We start from the raw sequence: 27,267 nt of genomic DNA, 5'->3' as shown, positions 1-27,267 counted from the left end.
AATAATCAGTTTACTTAAAGCAAAACAAAAGAGGACCTTGTGTGGACTCATCAATCAAATATTCAAATCTGAATGTTTTCAAGCCTCGATCATCTGCTTGGCAAATAGCTGATGGTGCCACAGAGAGAAGGAACAAGAGGGAAATGGGCAACTTCACAGGCCCCAATTGGTTTAATGAGAAAATTAACTGCTTGTGCCATAGAGACATCATTGCATGCGCATCTGCTATGCCAAGTGTCTCATAGCAATGACCCTACCTATACCAAAGCAGAAGTGGCAGCAATAGAAGCTAGCTTTGTAATCTTGCTTCTAAAATTGTGACGCTTATGAAGGTTTGCCTGAAGTCCAGTTTTGGAATCCTCAGAAAATAGCCATTTCCTTATCTGAAGCAGGATAAATGAGTGATTGGTGTAGATTTAAAAAATCAGTTTCTGCAGGATATTTTGTAGGCTAATGAAAGTATTGAACCATTCTAATGATAGATAGTGAAATTATGTTCCCTGTAACTTAAAGAACTAAAACTGCTCTATTTTAAATTAAAGAGGTCTAAAATTTGTCAAGCTTATCAGAAGTGCATGAGCAATGAAGAAGTACAAGTTTATAACCCATTTTGTAGCACATTAATTTCTTAACATTCATAATTTTTCTGCTTCATTACTGTTGGTGTGATCCTTGTGGGGGATGGTACTTTCTGGAAAAATAACTAAAGATGGGTCAGAATATTGACCTTTCATGAAGAATGCTAAGATTTTTTCAATTTGATTAGCATGTTGTAAATTAATTTTTTTTTATTGGCATTGTCCTCTCTGCAGCCTGTGTGTTCTAAGCTAGAAGCATGATCCACTGTGTTTAGAATTAAATTCAGATTTGAGCTAAGTGTAGGGAAAATGTTAGCCAGGGCTATAAAAATGTTGAGCAACTGTCCAATGAAGATGGAAAAGCAGTGGGGAAATGGCTATAGGGAGCTGGAAAAAAATGACAACCTGAATTATGTAGATGAAACCATTACCTCTGGTAACTTGGAAGATAAAATTTTACATAATAGACTTGGTGAACCTCAGAAAGATCATTTCCATGGAGAATTTTGTAAGTTTTAGTTGGCTTCATTCAACTGCTTATGAAAAGTTACGATAAGAGTGAGATGAGTTAAAGAAACTGCTTAGTTCCCAAGTAAAATTTAGATAATATGGAAGGAATAGGGCATTCTTATTTGGAAAACTGTTTCTCATTTTTAATTTCCCAGCAATTACAATATTTTGCAAGTGAAATGAGACTTGGGCAAAATTGCAAATCAAAGATAAAATTCTGAAACCTTTGTTAAAGCCTTTGAAAGATAGAAGTTGATTCTTAGTAGTAGTAGACTTTTCAGTTAAACAAAGGGGCTTTTAAGTATCCTAAACGTATTATCCCATAACAGCCTGCCCATCCAAAGCGAGAGAAAGTTCTATCTCAGCCTTCCCAGCTTCTACCCCATTTTCTCTCATGGGAATTAATTTTTCTGAATTTTTTTCTTTTCCTTTTGCATGTCTCATCCCATCTTGGCTTCTGACTCATAGTGGACCCTTGATTATTTTAAGTTCAGCAAAAGAGATAGTCTCTTTCCTAAGAGTTGCAATTAAAGATCTAGAATTGTGTTTCAAGGTTCAGATTTCATGGTTTGGGTCAAGTGACTAACCCTAAATCAATCACTGTGGCCAGGGAATGTAACATTCTCATTAACTCTTCTTGAGTGGCATTTCAATGCTCGATGTTCAGAAGGTATCATCCGCTTCCCACCTCAACAACAGGTTAGAAGAGGAGTGGAGGGGTAGTTCATTAAGGAAGATGGAGGGCTATGGCCAGAAAGAGAAATGAATACAGAGCAAATCACATACCAAATGTTTGCTGCATCTTCAACTTACTTTACAGTCTCTTTGCCAGGCTGGCTGCTTGTGAACTGTATTCTTCCCTCACCATGCTGTAATCCCTAGATATTAAACACAACCTTTCTGCTTGGCTTCTCACTTGATTCTCCACTTCCCTTTACCTGGCAAACACACATCCTTTTACAAACATTCCATTAGTTTTGATTCATGTTTCAGTGTTCTGACACATTTGAAGGGTTTCTCTAAGGTCTGCTTACATACCCTGATTGCTTACTATGCTCTTTTCCTGCTTTCATCCTGGGCCATCATTCTTGGAAAGGTATCTACTTCATCAATTTCCCTTAACATTGTTGGGATTTGTGGGTGTGCATTCAAGCAGGAAGACAGGCCTGCCAAGGTAGGCTGTATTTGTCAAGCATCAGGAAAATTTCATAGTAAACAGAGGCGCAGGCTTAGAATTGAGACTGTTCCTTTCACTGTGGGACCCGTAAGGCAGAGCTTGTAGGGTGACAGACGCGATGTGAAGTGCGAAGTTGTTGAATGTGTCTAGCTTAGACTCGTATTTTATCTTTCTGGCAGAATATCAAGTCTTGAATATTTATTTGAGGTTAAGAAACCTTCCAGCACTCTAGCATGGGCCTCAGAATATATAGCCTTCAGTGTCCATTGCACAGCATGCCAAGTTCTCATTTTAAATACTCTCAGATACCCTTGACTGATCCAGGCATTTCTGCCCAGATTCCTTTTGTAGGAATGGCAAAATTCTGTCTCAAAGATGCTGTTATAGATTAAGTTGTCCATGACTGGTGCATAGTCCTGAGGGTACAGTGATGAATTTCAATTCCTGGAGAGCCCCAGGCTGCCGCTTCAATCCTCAAAAGTCACTTGTCATTTTTATCACCATGTTGGTTATAGGAGAAAGCATACATGACTAGAACAAAGGATCACCCCTTTTTCTCTTCAAACTTTCATCAACTCCTTTTAACATCCATGAATGACTGTGCCTGCATAGTGTATTACATACACAATTACAAAATATTAATTTTCTAAGACCACTGTTCTTCCTACTCTTGGTAGCTGGCATTCTCTTCTACAGCAGGGATTTCATTTGGGAATGTAAATTTTTGAAAATGCACATTATGAAATATTTATACTGCCATTGATGTAGATATTTCATTAAATACTTGTTGTTTCATAAATAATGAAGAAGAACCTTGTGCTCTACAGACCTGTGGCACGTGTGCAGTTGAGAACTCCCCATTCTATGGATAGAGCAGGGAGCAAACTATAACTCTTATTATCTATTCAGCTGTTGTTTCTCTACTTATCAGAACTGACTTCATATATATTCTTATGATGCTAACTCTATTGAACGCATCTCTTAGAGAAGTAGTCACAGTGCTTTCAGAGTAAGGTACGTAGTTTTGAGAGTTTTACAGTTCAAAGAGTACTGGATTAAGAGTCTAGAATATCAGATGCTGCCACCATACTCAGTGACCTTAAATTCTTATACCTACAAAAAGAAGATGGTTAGTTTGCTTCTTTGCATTCCTTGCATTGGCTGGCCCTGTATTCTGTGTCCCTATAACTTGCCATGAATGTTTTTGATGAATTTCAAAGGACTTTTTATAAAGTCTTAACTATTTTAATATCTTAAAGCTTATATATAAAATTTGTCTTACTGCCTATATATATATATATAGGATAAGAAAGAAGGATATATATATATATATATATATATATATATCCTGAAGGGGAGAGGACTTATTGTAGGTGTAAGATCTGGAATCATCATCATCATTATCATTATTAAAATCATCATTATCACTATCACCATCAACAGCATCACCAACATTTATTCAATGCATTTTATGTGCCAGGAACTATACTAATGGTGTTATATATTCTCTCATTTAATCTTTGAATAAGATTTATCCCAATTTCTAATATGAGAAAGAAATTGAAAGAGAGTTTGCCCAGGGACACACAGCTAGAAAATGACAGAGTCAGTTCTTGAAATCCGATTGGATCAATTTCAAAGCTTATCCCCTTCACTACTTATGCATTCATTTCTGTAAGGATACAATAAGTAAATTACTAGACCCTTTATGAGTCCCATTAGCAAATGCAGCAATAGTGCAAGGACATTTTTTTTTTCCATTTTCGGATTCCCCTAAACCTACATACACCCTTGGTGCATATTAATACCCATTCTCCTTCCAATGAAAATAAACCCCAAACCTCTCCTTGACAACGTTGTCAAAACCAGACTCTATCAAAATGATTCCCTTGATATTCCTTTGCTTTAAACTCTTATTAAGAAACACATAGCTCAGTTCTTCTTTTCTATGTTAGAATTTTTTTTCAATAATTCCCATGTGTTTCTAGAACTGTGAATACTCTAGTGATTCATTAAATTTTGCAAATATTTGCTCACAGTAATAGACAAAAGTTTCAAAATACGAGGTACCTCTTTGCTGATGTTCTTAATTAGAAAACAAATGATGGAACAAGGCATATTTGCCATTTTTTTTCCTACCAAACTTTTGACAATAGAAAGTAGTTTCTTTTATTTCTAGCTTCATGTCATTACCTAATGATGGAGCTGTTCATTTCTCTCCAGCACTGTTAAGAGAGAAAGAAGGCAAGTTCTCCTAGAGTTGCCAGGAGGTCTCAGACATTCTTGCACCCCATTTCTCCATTCCATCTTATAAGGATTTCCATAGGTCAAAACCAGAGGGAGGATTGGTCAGAAGAAATTGTGTAGGTCCTGTTATTTGTATATATTTATTTAATGTGCTTCATAAGCATTTTCCTGTGACACTGAGTTGTACATCCCCAAATTAAAACCTTTACATTTCCACTCAGTTTGAGGAAGGGAATTTTGCAAGTAAATATTTATGATGTCTTTTTTTTTTTTTTTTTTTGGCATGTGCAGGCTCTGAGAATTGAACCCAAATCTCTGGCATTCCAGGTGAGAATTCTACCACTGAACAAACCCTGCAACTGCCTGATGGCAATAATTTTGACATATTATCAAAAGGAAAATGTCAAAAGAAGTGGAATCTAATTAAGATTTGTTATTCATATCGCCCAATTAAGAGCTGTTTTAGTTTATGTCTCTTATTATAAACTCATGATGAGGAGAACCAGAAACAAAGAAACTAAAGAGAGAGAAAGAAAAGAGAACAAATTTGAGATCTGTATTTAAGGGAAAAAAGATAAATGTAGTTTATTTGACTTTAACTTTTCTTATAGCAGCCTTATGAGGGCTGATTAATTATCTCTATATTACAGATGATTATTCCAAATAGGTATAATGTATACAGTCCTTAAGTATTCAATTCCAGTATTTAGTGGGCATGGTGTGTGTGTGAATGACTGGCAGACAGAAGCAGTGCATTAGATTAGAAGCCTTCCTTCCACGTGTTTACATGACAGATGTGGAGCCAAGGTGAAACATGTGAAAGGGCAATAACAGATGGTAGCCTATTATTAAGCATAGATGTGGATCATTTAGACTGAAATAGCTGGGTAAAAGAATAGGGAAATTAGGAAAATGAGGCAATGTAGGATTGAACAAGGATGTCTAATATAAGATTAGACATTCTCAGGTGAGAAAAGAAAACTACCCTCATTGTGTATTTTCTAGTTTTACTTATATTGCATATATTGATGAGTCAGATAGGATTGGAACTATATCTCTATATGGAAATATATAAATTCTTTATTTATAACATACATGTATGTTATAAGCTTTAGGGATTTTATCTAGAGAATTCTTTCACACAAGTCCTATGAGGCTGGTGTTATTATGCCCCTTTTATAGATGGCCAGACTACAAGGTAGGTACAAATATATATAATCCTTAAATTACCAATTTCCAGATATATATTTCACTTTCCAAGCAGGGGCCACAGAGGTAAAACTTAGAGAGAGGCAGAGATCTGATGCGGTTGAATTCAGCCTTACCTGAACTTATTTTTCCCAGTTGATCTGTTTGCTTATTTCAGCTTAAGTCAGTTTAAATTCAGTTTTCTGTCACCGTAACAAAGACTGTCTTGATTTCAGTGTGTGAGAATGGAAAGGACAAAACTAGAGTGAAGTCCAGCTCAGGACCCCTGAAGTAGAATACCAGGGGAAATTATTCAAGGGTTGCCTTATCTTCCTCCTCATTTGCTAAGAATTTTACTTGAATTTAATTATCGAATCAGTAAAACTGAGAGTGTTCCTTGTATACCTCATGAAGAAGCACTCCCAGATTTCCAACTAAGCTGAGAAAAAGGTAAAGCAGAAAAAAACATATTTATTATGAAACATCTGAAATAAATAGTGTTCCACTTTGACCGATTTAGAGATAATACAGAGGCAGAAGCTGGGAAGAGAGGCATTTTTCCTACCCAAACAGCATTTCTTTTATTTGCTCTGGCTGCTTTCACGAGAGCTGCTCCCCTGCCATTCCCCTGCCCTTTTTCATGTCTTTGCTTCCCATTACCATTTAGTCAATCAGTCAGTATGTCTTTCTGGCTCTTTTTTCTTTCCGTTCCCCCTATTTTTCGTCTCAATGAGATAAAACTTCAAAGAGAAAAACCTCTAACCTTGAACTCAGCAAATGATCCAATGATAGGTGACTTTGCCAATTATGTTCTTATAGGAATATAATGAAGGTTTTATGTATCGCCTGAATGCCATGTTCTCTGGTCCTTATCTACACTGAAAGAGAAAGTACTGAATTTCCTGCTTTTACATTTAAATAGAAGTAGCCTTTCCCCTTCGCCTTTGATAGCTGATGGTCATAACTTATATTAGTAATGGGTGAAAGGGGATAAGTTGGAGTTTATTATGAGTATCATCCTTTATCATTCCTGACAGCTAAAGCTTTGTATAGGCAGTAATGAAGTAAAGGCCTCAGGACATAGAAAACATATACATAAGCTCTTGGGTAACTGCTCTTTATTACAGCTAGCCTGGACCTGAGCTTAGTGGGAACAGACAAGCATTTTTTTAGGTGGTATTTGGAAATCATTGCAGGAATTGGAGGAGGAAAATGGGCAGATGCTGAGGGAGGAGTTTCCTGTTGATGGGTATACCTGCCTTCACATATCCTCAGAAATATAGACAGGATATAGAAGGAGGCATTAACGAACTGGCATAGTAGATTGCCCAGAAGAGCTGCCGGCAGTGGAATTAGTGAAAGCAGTCCACTAAGTCCCTAGGGGAATTGAAGTGAAGCAATGACTCCATGGGAAAGGGTTTTCTGAAGGATAAAGTGGTGGGCAGCTGTTCCTGATAATTGCTGAGGTCTGGGCAGGAGTAAATGCTCTGATCATATATCTTGGAATGGCCAGATGAAGCAGCAGGGGCATCTTCTGACAGGTGAATAAGGAGGCTTTAGCATGGGGAGAAGTGTGGGCAGAGGATGGATTGAAACTGCGTATTTCAAAGTCTGGGAGAGAGAAATTTTATGTGGGATGAGAATTTCTGCAAAGTCCTTGCAGGATTTCTCTCATCACAGACACTAGGGTTTGAAATATGTATTTGCAAAGAAGGCCTGTAAAGAAATAGGTCATTTGCTTCTCCTGCTTCTGATTACTTTGCATAGAAGGAGAGAAAGAGAGGGAGGGAGAGGAGCGAGAGAAAGAACAAGAATGAATGAACAAGGATAAGCAGGAATATTATGGGTGAAAGTGACATTCTGAGCAACACTCCGAAACTTTAACATGCATCAAATCATGTCACAAAGCAGATTCTGATTGAATAGTTCTGCCCTGGGGTTGATCCATAGTCTATCAAGTTTCCAGGTGATTCCCATGCTGGTCTGAGGCCCACATTATAATAGCAAAGATAAAAGAACAGGTGCAATGCAGGTGAAAATAAATATCAACAAGTTTGAAGGCGAGAATAGGAGAATATTGGGAGCAACATTCACCAGTTTGGGAAAAATAGCATGGTGGTAAGTGCATGGGCTTGACAGTCAATAGACTCTGATATGTCATCCACCTTTGTCACCAACAAGATTTGTAATGTCAAGTTTCTCATTCTCTAAGAGTTTCAGTTTCCTCAACTATAAAATGTGATTATATTGTACCTTAGCTTATATGAACATTAAATTAAAGTATTCATGTAAGATGCTTAGTATAGGGCTTGTAGTATGGCAAGCACTCAAGAAATTCTGATTGCTGTTATTAGTTAAATAGGAAGTGGCCTGAAAGCCTTTAGCAAGGAATGTAGTTATTTACCTTTTAATGACTTCTATCTTGAACCCTGCTTATGATCCTGTGTTAAGATTCTATGGTCTTCTGTGCACCATTTTTACTCTGAAATGGTTTATAAAATATTATTTATTGTGTACTGGGGGCTTATTTGGTGAAATAAAGCTGGGGAGAATTAAGTTGGTAAGGTGAGATTAAAGAACTACGCAACAGTTTGGGAAACCAAAAAGAAAACAGTATTCTATGTGTCATGGTTAGGGACATGTGTCAACTCGGCCAAGTTGTGGTAGCTGTTTATCTGATTGGGCAAGTACTGGCCTGTCTGTTGCAATGAGGACATTTCATAGGATTAGGCCATGATCATGTCAGCTGCATCCACAGCTGATTCCATTTGTAATCAGCCAACGGGGAGTGTCTTCTACAATTAGTGATGCTAAATCTAATCACGGGAAGCCTTTTAAGGAGGACTCAGAGGAGACAGGCCCCATTCCTGCTTTGGCTGGTGAGCCTCTCCTGCGGAGTTCATCCAGACCCTTCATCAGAGTCGTCGGCTTCACAGCCTGCCCTGTGGATTTGGACTCTGCATTCCTGCGGTCATGTGAGACACTTTTATAAATTTTATGTTTGCAAGTATTCCCTATTGATTCTGTTTATCTAGAGAACCCTAACTAATACACTATGTCACATATATATTATCTTTAAATCTAAGGGGTACCTTTGTCTTTAAAATAAGCTTTCACTCCAGTAGCCAAATTCACATTTCCATGTATGTCAGGATGGGGAAGGGAAGCACTTTGCATTCATTGGTGTTTGGGCTTTGAATAAAGTAAATCTACTTCACTAGGTGAGGTTAAGCAAATGATATGAGAATGAATGCCTGTCTAGGAGGAAGAGGATGAGGCAGCTTGGTACATTACAAAGAATTTTGGACTATAGAGTGAGGAAGCCCTGATTGATTATTCCAAATTGGCTGCTTACCAGCTCCCTGCATTCAGTCCATTACTTAACCTCTCTGAGATTTCACTTCCCACTCATAAAATGGAAATATTAATGCCTAACATATAGTTGTGTTAGCCATAATATTCAGGAAAGAGCTGGCATATCACAAAGTGGAATTATTTAAAGACTATAGTCATGGAAACCGTATGTATTCATCTTCTGCCCATTTTTGACTGAGGCTGGGAAGATTGGATGTAGAGTTGCTGGTTCAGGAAAAGAATATCAACTCAGGTGCTAATCTCCCAAATCAGAAGCGGTAAAGGCTGCATTGATATGTTACGGTTTTAGGAATGTCTCTCACTGGGGAGTGGGATTAATATCTGAAGAAAGGAAATGGTTAAAAAAAAAAGAAAATGATCAATTTTGTTAAGTGGTAAGAACCAGGCCAAGACCAATACAGTGATTTGCTAAAAAGACAGAGCAAATCCTTAAGGCATGAGTCAAATTATGGCCTTAACCAGCTATGGGTCCTTCTGATCAGCTTCACTCTGACCAGCTGTGCTGACCAAGAATGCAGCCAGGCCTCAGAAAGTGATCGCATCCCAAGAACTCAAGGAATGGTTCCTTTTCACCTTCCATCTGTGCGTATCTCAGCTAATCTGACACTGTCTCACTGCAGACTGATTTTCACTGCTGAAACAACATGGTGGTATAAAATGGCTGCCTCTCAAACCCCAAATGTACATATTGTAAGTTTTCGTGCAAAGTTTGGCTCTCAGCAAACTTAAATCCAAACTACAAGTGTCCAAGAGAGAGGAGACACCTGTCTCAAATCAGGTGTCCACTTGTGGTCCAATCAAGAATGGCCAGAGAGTCAGGGTCACCCAAAAGACTCTGGGACTCCATTCCCAGGGATAAAGGAGACGTTTTAAGCTGGATAAACACCCCAGTTCACAAGAATGAATGTATTGAATATAGAGTTATTGGCTTGTATTTCCCACGAATCAAAAGACTATCAGCTAATTCCCAACAGCTTTTCCTACTTGACAGTTTTGTTCAGTCAATGGTTGGTTGTGCTGGGGAGTTATATTCCAGATAGAGTTATAGAATTGTAACTAGAAATTATTCTAGAATTACAGCTAGAATCATATATATTTTACATAGATTCATAGGAAAGACATAATCTAGGATTTTTTTCTTCTGATTTTTGAGAGAATAGAGACCCTTCCACCAATCACTTCATACTTTTCATTTCACACATGAAAACTTTCTATCTTTAATTTTCTTAGAAGGTCACAGTGAGAGAATTCTCCCTTTTGCATACTATTCAAATGAAAGATCATATTCTGAAGGCATGCCCATATGTTTAGTTATCTCAATGTAAATTCTGCATTGATCCACCTTTTTTCCTCCCTATAGTTTCTGCATCAAAAGCTAATTGACCTTCCCATAAGTGAGAGAAGAGGTGCAGTGACATTTCTCTGAAGTGATATTTCTCTGCATGTTAAAAGTAGCTGTCAGCTGTTGTTCTTGGTATTCTTATCCTTCCTCAGCCATTTACTTGGATAAATGCTGCTGTCATATTTACAGTGCTACCTGCGTGAAACTGGATATTTTATTGAGTCTCATACTGACAAATTTCCAAATTGTTCTAATTTTGTGTTTTTGTAGATGATATTCTGGGGGTAATGAACAATAAGTGTTTATGACAAGAAATGGGCTTAGCAGATGTTTAAAGGATCATCAGTCATTGTCATCTTCCTGACACTTATAGCATCCTCCTATGGCTTATCTCTTTTTTAAATTATAGCTCAGAATGATGTCATTAGGCTGCATTTCCAGTACAGTAATGGCAAAGATGTTAGCTCTCATGTGCTGAAGTTGGATGATTTAATAAGTGGCCTCCAGAATATGTGTTAAAAAGGATCCTGAGGCCTGATATGGTCCGTGCTGGGATTCGACAGTTCTGATCCAAAGACTGTGGCCTTTGGAGACTGGCTGCTGGTATCCTTGATCCTTGGCTTTTCTGTCACATGGTATATTTCTCCTGGGTTCTCTCTCCCTCTGACTTTCACTCTTCCTGTAAAGGACTGCAATCATTTGGATTAAAGCCCAATGTGATTTGATGGGGCCATACCTCAACTGAATTCATATTTTGAAAAGATCCTAGTGGGTCTACATGAACCAGAATGCAAGCCAAGACCAAGAACTCAACCAAACTGGGGTACACAATTTAATCCATCACCTAAACCAAGGAGCATGCACATTTTAAAGTCTATGAGAGATATCAGATGTCATAGATTGGATCTTGGAGAGTTCCATTTTCATATACCAGCATTAAATCATGTTGAACACAGTTAAGGGATATTTTCATTGACTTCTTCAAATCCTCAGTCATAGAAATAATGTTCAGTGTTTTCTAACCACTTATTCCATGCCAGTATTGTTCTTAACATTTAACATGCATTCTCTTTTTTTATGTAAAGTGCTTGAGTTGGGGTGTTTTATCCTAAGGTTTTCTAATTATCTAGCTTATTCTTTCCCTGGATTAATTTTTCATCAGGTGATCCTGATATTACAGTCAAATTCTTTTTATGATCATGAAAATTATACTGACTAAAGATTCATTTCAGATTGAGAATATATAAAAAGGAATAGTATATTTTAGCCTTAAAGTGCTAAACAGATAAAGTCATGGTTTGGACCTAAGTTAATTGGTTTCCCAGACAGCATTCTCTAGGAGTTCTGGGAGATCTTTCATTTTAATGAGTATTTTCCAAGATTAGAGGCTTATGTAAACTACAGCCACCCAGGTACAGTGCAGAATTGTTAAAAAGTCTAAAATAGAAACACTCAATGAATCTAAAAGAGGATGGAGTGCCAAGAAGATACACTGATTTTAGAGTTCATTAGCATTATTTTGGCTTCCTCCATTTCCTCTAATCCTAGAAAAGTGGCTTTATTTGCATTTTATGATGAGTGTAAATCTGAGGCTCAAGATAGTTATAATTTACTCCTTCAGTCAATTTCTGGATCAGATTTCGAGCTTTCTGATCCCTAAATTAGAGGTCTATCCATTAGGTCATTCATAAATGCCTCTGTTTTATTTACTTTTATCATATATGATTCTTACATTGCCTATGATTACCTCATTCCTCTGATAAATATATTTCTGATCTCCTATATCAATCAATCAATCAACCTATTAAGAGTATTTAAGTAGAGATCTAACCATTGAAGACCTTATTATCGAGATGGGGTAATTTTATTTGAGCATCATATAATGTTTTTACCTGTTCTTAAATCATCACAGGGATGATACTATTAGAAGGCTTCTAGAGAGAGTTATGGTTAAGGTGGTTGTTATAATTGACTAAAATTTAGAAAGTGGAAAATGGAGTAGAAGCCTGGGGATGAGTGTGTCCACATACTTGCCAATGGGCAAAGAATTGTTTTGGTGTACGGTGAAGGAACAGTGTATCTAAAACAATGGGCTCATCTTGGAGAACAGAGGAAAATACAGTGCACAACATGGTTTCACCAGGTTAGAGGAGATTTTCTTTTTTAGAGGAGAGCTGTGGCAGGTATTGCCATGATATTGGGGAATGAATCACGTCCCCTTCAAGAGGCATATTTACTTGGAAATGCCAAAAACAATATTCAGAAAATTTGTAAGCAATCTTGAATATAGAAGGATGCTTCAGTGGATGAGCAAGTGTGAAGAATCCTAAACAAATGAGAAACAAAAGAGGATTAATTTAAGAAGGAAACCACAGCCCCAGCATGCACATCAAAGGACTTCTTGAAGGAGAGAGTGGGAATCTTATCTAAGGGTCTTCCAATTCCAGTATTTTACCCATTCAAGAGATGTGTGAACTGAGGTTCAGAAGAAGTTGCTTACTTGAGTCACCTAGTAACAGAAATAAATTTCAATCTTAGTAGTGTCTCCCTTTGATGTCTTCATTTTGGCTATTCTTATATGTTGCCTCTTCTTTCGTGTGCCAGACACTGTACATTGCATTTTTCATTGATCTCTCACAGAAATTTTATGAAGTCTTTATTTCTCTCATTTTACAGATAAGGAAACTGAGAGTGGTCCTTGGGCTAGTACTTCCAATGGTAGTGGGCTTTCTCAGAGTCTGTTTTTAAAAACCATCTTTTCTTTCTTCTTCTGTCTCCCCATAATAATACTAGTAAGGATGCATATTAAAGATCCCAGGCCCTCTGAATCTATTCTTACAACTTTTTAAACTGAGGAAGTCAGTCTTCAATCTAAGTTATTCAACAATTATACAGATATGCCATGCATTGTCATATTGTAACCACATTTCACTAGTAGAAGAAATGATATTTTTGTTGTAAGCATTTATTGACACCCCTATTTCATATCCTAGCCGTTGGTTATGGACATGAGGTTCACAGATATAATGCCTGATCTGACATAGCTTTGATATGAAAAATCAGTCTGAAATATAATTGTTATAATTATGCAGGTAGCACAGAGAATTTGGAAAATGAGTTTTATTTGTTTTATTTTATGGGATAAAATAATGGCTGAGTGACCAAGAGAATCAGCACCCAGAATTCAGAGATATGAAATTCTTACAGCATTTCTCCAGCTGAAGGAAACCTAGCATATGAAAACCAGTGTTTACAGAACTAATGCATTAGTGAGTGATTATCATTTTTCAAAAACATCTTATGATTTACACTGGCTGTTTGCATGGCAATGCTCCTTGAATTTTAAGTGTTATAGCCCAATGTCAAGGAGAGAATCCAAGGGAGATTTTAAAAAGCAATGTGCTAAAATGAAACAAACTATTGCAAACAGAACATAAATTTCAAACAAAGCTGCGGTATTTTTGCTACAATTGTTAAAAAAAATCAGGGTAGTCAAATATTTTTGACAAATGACTCCTCAGCATATTAATTGAGACATTTTGTCAGTGGCAAAAACTCTTTTACTCATGGAATTGGAAAGTGTGAATGACTTGATTCTGAAATTCAATGATTTTATTAGTTCACTTTCTATTTCTGAACTCCAATTTCTTCTTTGTACAGTATTGTTCTCAAAAAGGCCTTTATCATGGCATGCAAACTGAGGCTGCAATAGTAGGTCCAAACTTCCTCACTGGGGGTTAAATCCAGGAGAAAGAAAAAATCATGTCTTTCTTCTAATCAGTTCAACCAAGTTCTGAAATTAGCTCTGATTGTCTACATTTGAGTTCCATTACTGGCCCTGAAATAGTGTTTGTTGTTAAAGGCACAGACTGTACTAACTGGCTTAGCCCTTCTCATGCCCATTTCTGAGGCTGGAGGTGGTGTCACCTACAACACGTGGTTTAAGAACCCAGTTGTGAAAGTTAAACAGAAACAAAAACAACAGCACAAACACACAAAATATTATGGTGTTTGTAGACTAATGTTCAACAGTTTTAAAGTGTGAGCCAAGAGATATTGAGGTGATACTCAGACAGCATGTAGGGTAAACACTGATGGTAACCTCCCCCTAGAGAGGGGATGGAATTCTTGCCCTTGCTAATAAGATGTAGGTGAACACAGCCACAGGCACAGACATCGACCCCGACTCTGCAACAAAAGCCTCCAGTTGCCTGTGACCTATTCAGTGATAAGTTCAAGCACATTTCTTATCACTCCTACCTGGCAGTTGTCTCTCACCACACATGGGTGCCTAACAAACTATCTCAATACCTGAAGCAATCCAAGAGGATGGATGAAGGGTGAAATCTACTTGGCTGAAGATCAGACAGAAAAACCATGAAATCTTTCTTTTTTCTTTCTTTCTTACATTACAAGATGAGGGAAAAATAGAATGTGTTTGATCTTAAGTGGGTTTTCCAAATAATATGGTATATAGTTTAAGAATTATTAAATGCCATCAAAAACCTTGAGAAAGAATGTGATTCTATTTTTGACTAACTTAAAATGAATGAGACTAGGGTTTCCATTTTAACTATGTTATTATACAAAGCTAAGCTTTGTAAGTTGTTTCCACAGCACACACAGATAACTGAAGAGGATCTACCTGGCTTTACAGTGTAGGGTAAAGTCCCATGGGTCCCCGAGAGAAAGACAAGCAGAAGCACACAAGTCTTTAGCTTTCAACATAGTTCAGTTTATTCTTTTCCAGTTTACTCCAGCTTTTTACTTTGTACAGGATTTTGTCTGCTCTCTCAAATTGCACATTCTCTCCTGGCTCAGTTTGCCATCTCCTTCTGTGAAACTGATCTATATATTTTCAGTTCAGAGTCTGAGATGAGGTGAAGGGAACTGTGGGCTAAATTCATGGTGTTTTGTTTTGTTTTAATGACACAGAAGCACTTAAACTTGGATCTAGTAATTTCATTCAAACTGGGGCACCAAAACAAAGCCATCAAATCTTGCATCTCAGATCATACCATGCCTCTTAGAAGCAGGTACACAACTTAATGAAGTTTTACCCTCAATTTATCCATCAAATTCCTTGTCACTCTTATATACTAAATTCATTACCACCTCCTCACATTTCTTCATATTGTTACTCTCCATTAGAAAACCATTTCCTTTCCTACCCATCTGTGCTGTTTTGAAAGGATGTATGGACCCTAGAAAAGCCATGTTTTAGTCAAAATCCCATTTCAGGGAGAATAATCAAACTGTAATCAGATCATTTCCCTGGAGATGTGATCTAATCAAGAGTGGTTGTTAAACTGGATTAGGTGACAACATGTCTGCAGCCATTTGTGTGGGTCTTGATGTTTCTGGACTGTAAAAGAGGAAACATTTTGGAAATTGAAGGAGATTCGGAGAGAGCAAAGAATGCTGCAGCACTACAAAGCAGAGAGTCCATTAGTCAGCACTTTGGAGATGAAGAAGGAAAACGCCTCCCGGGGAGCTTCATGAAACAGTAAGCCAGGAGCAGAAGCTAGCAGATGACGCCATGTTCGCCACGTGCCCTTCCAGCCAAGAGAGAAACTGACTGTTTTCACCATGTGCCTTCTCACTACAGAGAAACCCTGAACTTCATCGGCCTTCTTGAACCAAGGTATCATTCCCTGGATGCCTTTGATTAGACATTTCTATAGACTTGTCATAACTGGGACTTTTCTTGACCTTAGAACTGTAAACTAGCAACTCATTAAATTCCCCTTTTTAAAAGCCATTCTATTTCTGGTATATTGCATTCTGGCAGCTAGCAAAGTAGAACACCATCCATCTATATTCCAAGTCCTATCTTAAATTTCTCCTCAGGATCATTGAGGTCCATTTTAAGCCTCACCCTTCCCTGAAACCCTGTAATGCTTATCATCTACGTTGCTATTTTAATGTACATTGATTACCTGCATTTTTATGTACATTATATATCCAGGGTCTTATTCAACAGCTTTCTCCAACATGCCTGGGCCATTATTCTGAATTTTCCCTCCTGCCCAGGGCTAGTCAGCACCTACTGCTTGTGTCAATCCAATTTTCTCCTCATTGCTACAGTCATTTCTCAAGCTCTCATCTCTATCCTACCACCAATTGCTTAACTCAGTTTTTCAATGCTTCTCAAATTTCATTGTGTGATCAGTATCACCTGAAACACTTGTTACAAAGGCAGATTCTTGAGCCCCAAATTAAAAGATGTAATTCAGTAGATTTGGGGTGAATGCAGAAATATATATTTTTAATTATGAGGCAGGTAAGCCAAATATCAAACTCTAAAAAATGTTTCCAAAAATGCTTCAATTCAAAGGGACAAAGGGACAGACGATGATGCATCCATCTTCATCAGCATCCCAGTGAGGTGTTCACTTTGAGAAGCTTCAGGAAGTGAGGATTAGGGAAGCACATGAGATAAAGTGGGTATAGCAGAGTAATACAATGAAAGTGACTCCACACTAGAGTATGGAAGGCCTAGGTTCTTGTGGCCAGACTGTAAGAATGTCAGTGGCAAATATTTAAGTACTTGCCATATTACCAGGAACTGTGCTAACACTTATTTAAAAAATCAGTTTAATCTTCCCCAAACCTCTATGGGATGGACATTTTCTCATCTTTACTTTATAGACAAGAATACCATTTTAGTCTGTCAAAGCTGCCAGAATGCAACACACCAGAGATGGATTGGCTTTTAATAAAAGGGGATTTATTTAGTTAAAAACTTATAGTTCTTCAGAGGAAAGAACCTCACTTTCATCTGAGGTTCTCTCTAACATGGGAAGGCACAAGGGTGATGTCAGCTGGCCTTCTCTCCTGGATTCTGGGTTAAAACATCTTTCCCTACGGCAACTCCTTTCTGCATCTCCAAATGTCCAGGCTGAGCTGAGGTATGTCAAGCTACTTGGACTGTGCCAGTTTGAAAGTATATGTACTCCAGAAAAGCCATGTTTTAATCCACATCCAATGTTGTAGGAGCAGCCATTTATTTTAATCCCTATTCAGCACTGTAGTTTGGTTACTTGATTTGATTATCTTCAGGAAGATGAGATTCACCCAATTGTTTGCGTGACTTTTGATTAGATGGAGCTGTGACTCCACCCATTCAAGGTGGGTCTTGATTAGTTTACTAGAATCCTTTAAAAGAAGAAACATTTTGGAGAAATGACAGAGCCTAGGGAAATGACACAAATGATAGAAGCCTCAGAGCTGACAGAAGCTTCACAGCAGAGCTGACACAGATGCGAACATGTGGAGAACAGAGACAAGGATATTTGAAGATGCTTGGAGCCCAGAAGCTGCAGTGAGATATTGGAGAACCTGGAGAGAGCCAAGGGAAGCCAAGAGTGGAAGGCCAGCCCTGGAGAAGTAAAGTGAGGAACTGCCACAGGAGCAGAGGCTGAAAGCAATGGAGCCCAGGAGCAAGAGGCCAGCAGATACCAGCCATGCGACTTCCCAGCTGACAGACATGTTCCTGACCCATGGCCTTTCTTGAATGAGGATAACCTGTTTTTGGTGCCTTAATTTGAACACTTTCATTTCCACAGAACTATAAACTTGTAACTTATTAAATTCCCCTTTTTCAAAGCCATTCCAGTTCTGGTATATAGCATTCTGGCACTTGCAAACTAAAAGAGATACCAAGTCTCAAAAGTGTAAAAAAACATTTTCCCATATTAACACTAGTAATTTTAAAAATTGGGATTTTTAAACCAGAAAGTTTACTCCAGCAAACTTAAACCTTTACATACCCCTGACCCTTTCCTGAGACATGTTAAGGACTTAGATACATTTTGACATGCATCAAAAATACATGTTTGCATAAGACATATAGCTGTATCGGCTCTATTTATTTTGTAAGATTGACTGCATTTCAAGTTAAGTGGTAGATATGAAAGTATTTGTATGCTTTATGTGATGCTATTCCAAGGTTGGCTTGGCAAACTAACATGTCTAAAGAGAAGCTTTTGTACTAGGAGACAGGAAGGTACACTAGTTATAGCAACTTAGTAAGGCATAGGACTTCCTAAAGCCTCAGTTGCTCAAGTATGGTCTCAAGGCTCTGCAAACCTACTTTTGCCCCAGGTCTAAAATCTCACATGATCATAATAAAACACATGGTATTGAATTTGAGTGGTTTATAAGATGGCTGAGAAGATGGAATGATTTAGGTAAACATGATTTTGGTACTTGGGGGTTAGCAATTTGGTGAGCAGTACTTTAGCTTAGAGGTGGAAACACTTTTGGGAAGTAGAATCATGATTTCATATATATATATGGATGGCTATTTTTTTCTGCATGACTCCAGAGGTTTGAATTTGCATCAGCAAGTAAGGGATACTTGAAACAATTTTGTGTGGGGGTAGAATAAATCACTTCTTGAAGCTATTATTTATAGACAGAATTAATTCAAGAGACATTGAGTTCACTGTTATTTAACTATTCAAACAGAGGTTATAGAGGGACTTGAGCAATGAAATTTGGGAGGAATAAGAGAGTGAATAAAATGGGGTGAATAAGAGAGTAGTCTTATTCAAGTTTGACTGTCCCTCAGAATCATCTGGGAAAATTTTTAGACACGTGGTAAGCATAATATCTAAATCACTATGTATGAGATAGAGAATGAAAGTGTATATAGATTATCAAACATTCCTAGGTTTCTGCTGTGTCTAGCTGTGCAGAAATGCTTGAGTAGATCTTTCCTCAAGGCTTTTATATGGCTGAAATTATTAAAAATAAAAAAGTGAGCATTACTTTCTCTTGAGCCCATGCTTTATCCTAGGCCTTGACTATTAGCTTTCTATTCATTATGTCATTTGATGCTTTCACATCCCTGTTGGTTTGTATGATGAAAGTGAGACTTCAAAAGTAAAATAAATGGGAAGCATGAGGTAAGTGAAGAACTGGAAATAATGAATTTGGGGGTTTTATTCCAAAAGCCCTTAACACATACTTACCGTACATAGTGACTTGGCAAGGTAGTGAAGTGGTAGAATGCTCCCAGGAAGAGACTAATACCTTTACCAGGGCTTCAAGCACCAGCTTCTACAAAATCCTCTCCTTTGAATGGAAAAACCTGTGGTTGCTGCCTTACTGCTGAGCACTGCAATGACTCTATGAGTATATGAATAAATCAAGAAGGAAGGTCAAGGAGAAGAGAGAGGAGGCAAAAAAAGAGGGGTGGTGGCGGATGGATTATTTTCCAAATGGAATACTATTTATCTGATTATTGCCCTCAGCTGCCTGACCACATTTAATGAATGCTGTCCTCAGAGTCACAGAGAACTCTGTAGTGAATATGAAAAACAAAAACCAAACCAACAAACAAAAAATCCCTTATAACACAGGCAAGATGACCTGTTTCAGAAGAAAGTGGGACAATGCCCAAGGTATTAAACATTTTAATTTTGAATATCTCCACTGCTGCAGTAGGGCATAGTAGGCTCTCTGTGATAATCAGAGAACTTTGTTCCCTTCTTTAGTTTATCCCTTCCTCGAAGAGAGAACAGTACAAATGTGAAGGGATATTTTATTCATATAAGAAGACCAAATTAAAATGGGCTACAGATTGTAAAGGCTGGCCTGGCCTTGACTTCTTTTTTTCATTCTCAACAAATCAGTAGTCCAGTCTTTGTTGCTTCCTGCTCTTTTCAGGGAGATGCTTAGAGATGCCATGATAATGGGCCAGTAATGTATATAATGTATTTTAGAATTTCAAATAGCCAAGACAAGTTCAATACATACATGCGCACACATGCACACATTGCCTGAAATCATATAAATATACTGCACATGGTTAAACATAAACTATTTACTTTAGAGATAATGATCTTTCTGGAAAGAACAGTGGGGTCATTGTATTGTATTGTACAATTCTGCTTACTCGATAGTTCTGGGTCCTACAGTCACAAGAATATTATCAAAAGGAAGTCAAGTGGCTTCTAAGATGTGTGGTAATACTTTTTTCTTTACCAGGGTCTTGGGTTATGTTCATGTGCTCTTTATGGCACAAAATATGTCTAAACTCTTCAGATGGATTGATTTAAATTCCTGCCAATAAATGTAATATTCAGAGGAAGAGAGGAAGGAGACAGGAGATGGTTTCTGTAAGGCAATGGAAGTGGAAAAGGAGTAGATGTTATGAAGCTCAATTTAGAGTCAGGATGTGTGCCTATCACCTAATAAGATAATATTATAATAGCAAACTCCCAATAAATGTTCACTTTACTGAATTAAATCTTACAGTTGACTGGATAAGGAAGAAAGCAAAGCTAATTTTAAGTTGAAAACCAACTTGTTTGTGATGGGGACAGAAGTGGGTGGGGATTTGGGAGGACATGAAAGCTGGTGGTTTTGGTTTAGACTGGTTGACCTTGCCAACAGTTGCAAATGCTGCAAAGATTTAAAAAGAAACAAACATAAAAGACAGTAGTGGGGCGGGCCGCGGTGGCTCAGCGGGCAAAGTGCTTGCCTGCTATGCCGGAGGACCTCGGTTCGATTCCCGGCCCCAGCCCATGTAACAAAAACGGAGAAACAGAATACAATAAAAACAAGAAAATGTTTAAAGATGTTTCCCTTTCTTCCTTCCTTCCTTCCTTCTATCCCTCCTTCCTTCTCTCTGTCTTTCCTTTAAAAAAAAAAAAAAAAAAAAAAAAAAGACAGTAGTGACTGATAAAATGCGAAGTGTCAGTATTGAAACAAAAGGAGGGTCTCCAATTACAGAAAATAGATTAAAAAAAAAACTTTTTGGCCCTGAAATTGGCACTTTAGGTATAAGGGAATGAAACTGAGAGCCACCCTGACATAGTTATTTGTTTGCATAGGAGCCACCTTACTTCTAACAATGCATTATATGATGTACTAAATTGAGGAAGATGCTTTTTGTCTGGAATATAAATGTTTACTATAGTTTAAAGCTGTACGTATATATTATGAAATGAAGAGTCAATTTACTATGAGCAATGCTTTCTAGCAACAGAGTGAACATTTTATTCTATCAGGTCTTAAGTGATGTGTTGCCTACTAACACAGTTATCATCAAAAAAGAAATCTCAAATTTTCCCAATACCCAGAAACTTTACCCAAGAATAGATTGACATTGAAATGAATAAAGTGTTTTGTTGCTCCCTTATTTAAAGTTCTTTTATCTCATGCATATCTATTAACAACTTTAACAACAAAATAGAGACAACTCAATATATTTGATCACCAGAACTTTAATGCCCCTTATTTTCCTTTAAACAACCTGCATCTCAAATATTTATTTAAGAGTTTTAAACCTGAAAGCACAATCATATGTCATTCATATTTAATGATGTCTGTGGGTCACCATGTTTGTTTCTGCCCCTTGGCATAGTTTGGTTACCAGTCTTTAGCCCTCAGCTTAACAGAAACTGGATTTCTGCTTAGCCAATTTCATGGATGGTGAGGGGGGAACAGAGTAGATCATCTTTTATTGACCCAAATTGGGTCTCATTGAAAACCTGGCCCTAGGTGTAAGAAGAATCTAAGAAAATGAATGATATTCAAGTCACAAGAGAGGTGATTTATACCTTCTTTTTGTAATTTCTCTATTTTATTGAGCCTGATTAGCTTAGTCCTTTGGATGTATAAATAAAATTATTACTATTCCATGGTACATTGAGCTGTGCCAATTAGGAGGGATTTCTGTTTCATAACTAATATAGATTTCCTTCCTCAGTATCCAGTTAATTAATAACTTTGCTTTCACAGTTGAGTCATCTCTTTCCATGGCTTTTCATTTTGTGCCAAAAAATGGTGCATCCTCTTCCATTCTGGTCATGAGGGGTATTCTTGTTTAGAACCCAGTTGTCCAATTTCTTTACTTACCATAAATGTTGTGAGATTGATTTTGAACCCTGCTTATTATTCCATGTCACAGGAATAATCTCAATTTTAAGGATTTCTGTGAAAAAAAAGTCAGGAATTCTGGTGATAAAGAAGATCCCCTCTGAAAGTCATTTTTTTTCCTGGAGATAAAATGTAATCTTCTCCAAGCATCTCCATTGGAGTTGGATAACTGGAAACATTCCATAGCACCCTGGCTGTGTTTAGTCAACTAGCCAATACATGTACAGTGAACAGTTATCTCATGGTTCTTTTAAGACCTTTAATTTAACAATCCACCATTCTGAGTAGGTTTCTGCATTCCTATTAAATATCATGTTTTATCCTTGCATGATGAAATAGCTCTGTGTCCTCCAATGCCTGCTTGAAACTAGGCATTTCTACCACCAGCAGGCCTCGCTATGACACAATATAAAACAAAAACACTACATGGAATGGTGAGCTATTGGTATTTTATTGAAAGTAACTTATAACTGGCTGTCTTTTTTCTAAATGGCCTTATCATTTATGCTAAAACCATGGTTGGAATCCAAATGAATAGGCTATCCAATTTGTTTGTGAATAAACAGGTAGAGCAATTTGAAATTTGTTACTTGGATATCACATTGTTTTAGTGTGTAGGATCATCAAAATACCCTAGAGGCAGTGATAAATGTTTGTATAAAGAACAGTTCAATTCTCCCTATACAGAAAGTGAGAGGTTTTGCAAGTTAAGTGTTGTCATCCATATTCTCTGGTATCAGGACAACAGGGGAAAGGGGACTGTTTCGAAGCAGCTTAAGTTGGATAAGAAGGGATGAAAAGAATGAGAAAGATCTAGAATGTAGAAGTTGAATTGTAAACCAACTGCAAAAATCTGGGTTTCGCTCAAGTAATGTGTCAATCAATAAACTGCACTAATAATTACCAAATGTACCTGAACAGTGAGGAAGGGAGTGCCGTAGTCTAGATGCAAGAGGAAGCACTTATAAAAATGACCCATGATGGGATAACCATTTTGCTGAGAAGCTTGGAAAATTATATATCTCTATTTAAGTATCTCTTTATATTTGCATGTGTGTAAATTTGGGCCTCTCCAGTATTCTCCAGTTGATGATTAAGTTTAGGGTATTCTGAGAAAAAAATTACAAAGAAAGGAAATGAATCTCCTCTACAGTAGAAACTGAATTCAAAACTAAAGAAATACTGCAGGGTTAAAAATCAAATTCTTAATTCTGGATATAATGACTATTCTGGAGAGAGAAATCTAGCCAAACTAATGAGAGGCTATTTTGCAATTCTAGATCAGAAACATAGCAACACAACTCAGGTTCAGATTTGTTTTTCTTGGAGAGTTAGAATCACTGGCTGATTCATCAAAATGAGATCTTAATCCTTCCATCATGATTTTACTAAGACAGGGAATCCTCTCATAGTAAACAAAAGTGTTGGCTTTGCAGTGGAATTTTATTTACACAATATATTATTAGTTAACATTTTTGAAAGAAAGTTGAATTTCTTGAGGGAGAAGGAGTTTGGAACTACACAGACAGAGAGACTCAAATAAAAATCAGCTGTTCTTGGTGTGAGCTGAGACTTGGCTAGATCACAGTTGTTTGGGTCTAGAATCCTGGTAAGAAGCTTGGGTTACCAGGTCTTCATATCAGCCTGAACTCAGCTGGAACAATATTCCTTCCAACTACTGATGTGGAAGCCAAATAGAGTAAATAACCTTCACTGGGCCAAAAAAATCTCCATCTTTGGCAACCTCCCCTCCATGGCTACATATTCTCTTTTCTGCTAAAACTGGACACTAATGTTTCTAAAATTCACAAAAGGGAACTAGTGTCCACTGAATGTCTGCAGTGGATTCAATGCTAGTATTAGAGAGTCAAAAGTGAATAAGACTCTGTTCCCGCCCTTGAGATACTCACAGTTCTATGAGTGGAGACAGGTAATCATGTTATTAATAAGCATTCCTATAAATGTATGTCCAGGCTATTATGGGAACAAAGTTGAATAGTAAGAATGAAGTGGGGTGGGACAAGGACAGAGAAGAGTCTTCTTAGATTATTCTCTTTGTAGGGAAAAGTCTTTGAGAATGTATGTTCTAGATGTTGAAAAATGAATAAGGGTTTGTAAGATGAACAAAGGAGGAAAGAAGAATTTTAATAAAAATGGCTAATATTTGAGGAGTGACTGCATTTAATATCTTCAATTATATGAGGCATATATGACTACATTTAATATCCTCAGTTATCACCTGTGTGTTCATTACTATTATCTTCATTTGCAAATAAGAAAGTAGAAGCTCTGTGAGGGCAAATAGTAGGTATACAGCATTCAAACTCATCATGTTTCCAGATCATTTGCTGTAAACTACAGTTTATATAGAAGCATAGAAGGGAGGGTAATTCAGGTAAAGGGAAAATTTATAATTGTTTTTCACATTTTTATAGTAGAGATATGGGAGAAGGTAGAGCAAAGCAAGAGAAAAACTACTATACTGAAGAGGTAGTACTCGGCTAACTCAGGTGCGACCTTCTAAGCCATTCTCTCGAATGTGAATTTTATCTGGAAAGCAATGAAGTAGCATTGCAGTTTTCAGCAGTGGAATGGCAAGGTCATATTTGCAATTTAGAGAACTTACTCTGGCAGAACTGTGAATAAATGTAACGGTGGCAAGCAAAGATAGAGGTAGGGAGAAAAGTCAAGAGTGGGCTGCAGTAATTCAGACAAGAAATAATGGAGAGGTAGGTTTTTCAGATTGGCTGAGTAAGGAGTTTGGTATGCTCTCTTCCCAGCATAAAATCAATAAAAAATTGATTTATAATTCTATACCAAAAAAAATTCTATACCAAATCAGTCTACCAGTCCATCTGTTAAGGGCCCATCCAGATATTAGGCACCATGGGGGCAATACATAAAGCTTGTAACATGGTTCATGACATCGGGAAACCTCCATCAGTACGTCTGAGGAAAGGTCTAAGCTGTATTTCAATATTTTAACAGCAACACGTGGCTACATAAATTATTCAAAACTAAATGAAATAAAAAGATCAGTTCCTCAGTCTCATTATTAGTGCTCAATAAACAAATGTGGCTGGTGGCTGCCAAACAGCACAGATATAAAATATTTTCATCATTGCTGAGAGTTCTGTTGGGCAGTGTTGGCATGGAGGATTTTAGCTGCACTGGGGTTTAACTTAACATTCTTATCCTGACATACTGGTCTTAGGTTCTAAGTATCATGAAGCCCAGAAAGTCTGTCATTGTTTTCTGCAACACGAGAGGCTTCTGCCTTGAGGTTGGCTCTGACAGGTTCCCACCCTATAATGTTGGGACGGTCTCCTGGTTCAGTGCTCAGGGTGACCCTATGCTGTGTTCTGACATCCTATCTACATGTGAGGCTCCCAGAATCCAGACTTTCTTTTGACTTGATGTTATCCTTCTTTCCGGCATCTGCCTTCACGGTCCCAGGTCTGACTCATGGGAATAAAAGCATAAGTGTTTCCTCACTTGTGTAATTTCTAATGGGGAGACTCATTTAATCAATACTTCATGATATTGAATTGTTTTCGTACATGTGTCATGGCTATGAAAAAGTAGTTCATGATATTATGAGCTTCTAGGTGAGAGTTAACCTAGGAACCAGGTAAGGCTCACATATTATTCAAGAAGCAGGAACAGCTTCAGTAGACTTAGTATCAGAATCAGCTGTATCACAGATTGACAGAAGAAAACTCTTACTGTAATATATTGAGATATTGTTCTTCTTTTTACAGTCAAACAGCTGATAATAAAACACCTGCAGTAGGGAGGGAAAGCAAGTTACCAGAGGGTGTCTTCAAAATACTCCCAGCCAGCAACTTCACTTTCTCTTCCTGTATGCAACATGAATTTCTTGCATGTTTGTGACTATACATAAGCATACAGAGCCCATCTGCAATTTTCTGACAACAAACTATATCACCTACTTTTCTCTGCCGACACCGATAGATATGAAATTTAGTATTGTGGAAATGTTTCTTCAAAGCAAAGCCTAAGAGACTTTAGAATTACCTGAAGAGTGGAAGGTCGTGAGACAATATCAATATCAAGAGGTGTTGTTAGAACTCTTCCTAGTGCTAAGGCTACTTGATATTTTTTTCCTCTTAAATGAGACTTCTGAATCTCTTATAGTGATTTTGCAGAAAAGGTAGCTTCTTTCTGTTGCAATTCTTAATGTTTAGCTGTAAGATTCCAAAATAAAAATAAAAAATATTTCACTGTTTTGAAGTTTTCTTTGGAAAGGTATTCATTTGCGTTCTAGACAATAACCCAGAAATGACAATTTACTTGAGAATTTGTTTCATTTGTTTTCCAAATATATCTTCTTCCACCAAAAATGAATAATGTAAAAGATAAACACCAAATTACTGGAACAATGAATGTAGGAACTCACTTTGCATGGCTGTTTTATAATTCTCCACTAAATTCCTGGAACTTTTTCAGGCATTACTACCCTTTCTTATACTCATGGCCATGATGGAGAACAGGGATCCATGAGACGTGTGGTTGACCAGTTGTTTGGTAAGGAGGTAGATCCAATCAACCATCTCAGAGAAAGTCAGGATTAGAGATTTAATTATCCAGAAAGGGTCTGTAGAAGCTCTTTTTCTCTGCTGGATTGGACCTTCCTTGAATTGCATTGAAAATCTGTAAGGGACAGAGATGGGAAAAGAGATGTTGGAAAGGAACATCGCTCCGAGATGGGATAAGGTAAAGAAATAATGATTTCAAGGGCAGAACCATGGAAGCAGAAATTGAGGTAGAAGAGACCTCCTTAAGCTGAGAGAGAGGGGTCACCACAACAGAATTTGGATTTGGTAGAACCACTACTTGGGCATTTGGAGAAGCTGGGCCCTATACCCCAGTGTTCAGAAAGGGTAAAGCCATTGTTTGGATAAGTGGGGCTGCTGCTTCAGCAAGTATGCCAGTTT

The sequence above is a fragment of the Tamandua tetradactyla genome, chromosome 13 (assembly GCF_023851605.1).
Source record: "Tamandua tetradactyla isolate mTamTet1 chromosome 13, mTamTet1.pri, whole genome shotgun sequence".
Lineage (NCBI taxonomy): Eukaryota > Metazoa > Chordata > Mammalia > Pilosa > Myrmecophagidae > Tamandua > Tamandua tetradactyla.
Note: the sequence above shows the minus strand (reverse complement) of the source record.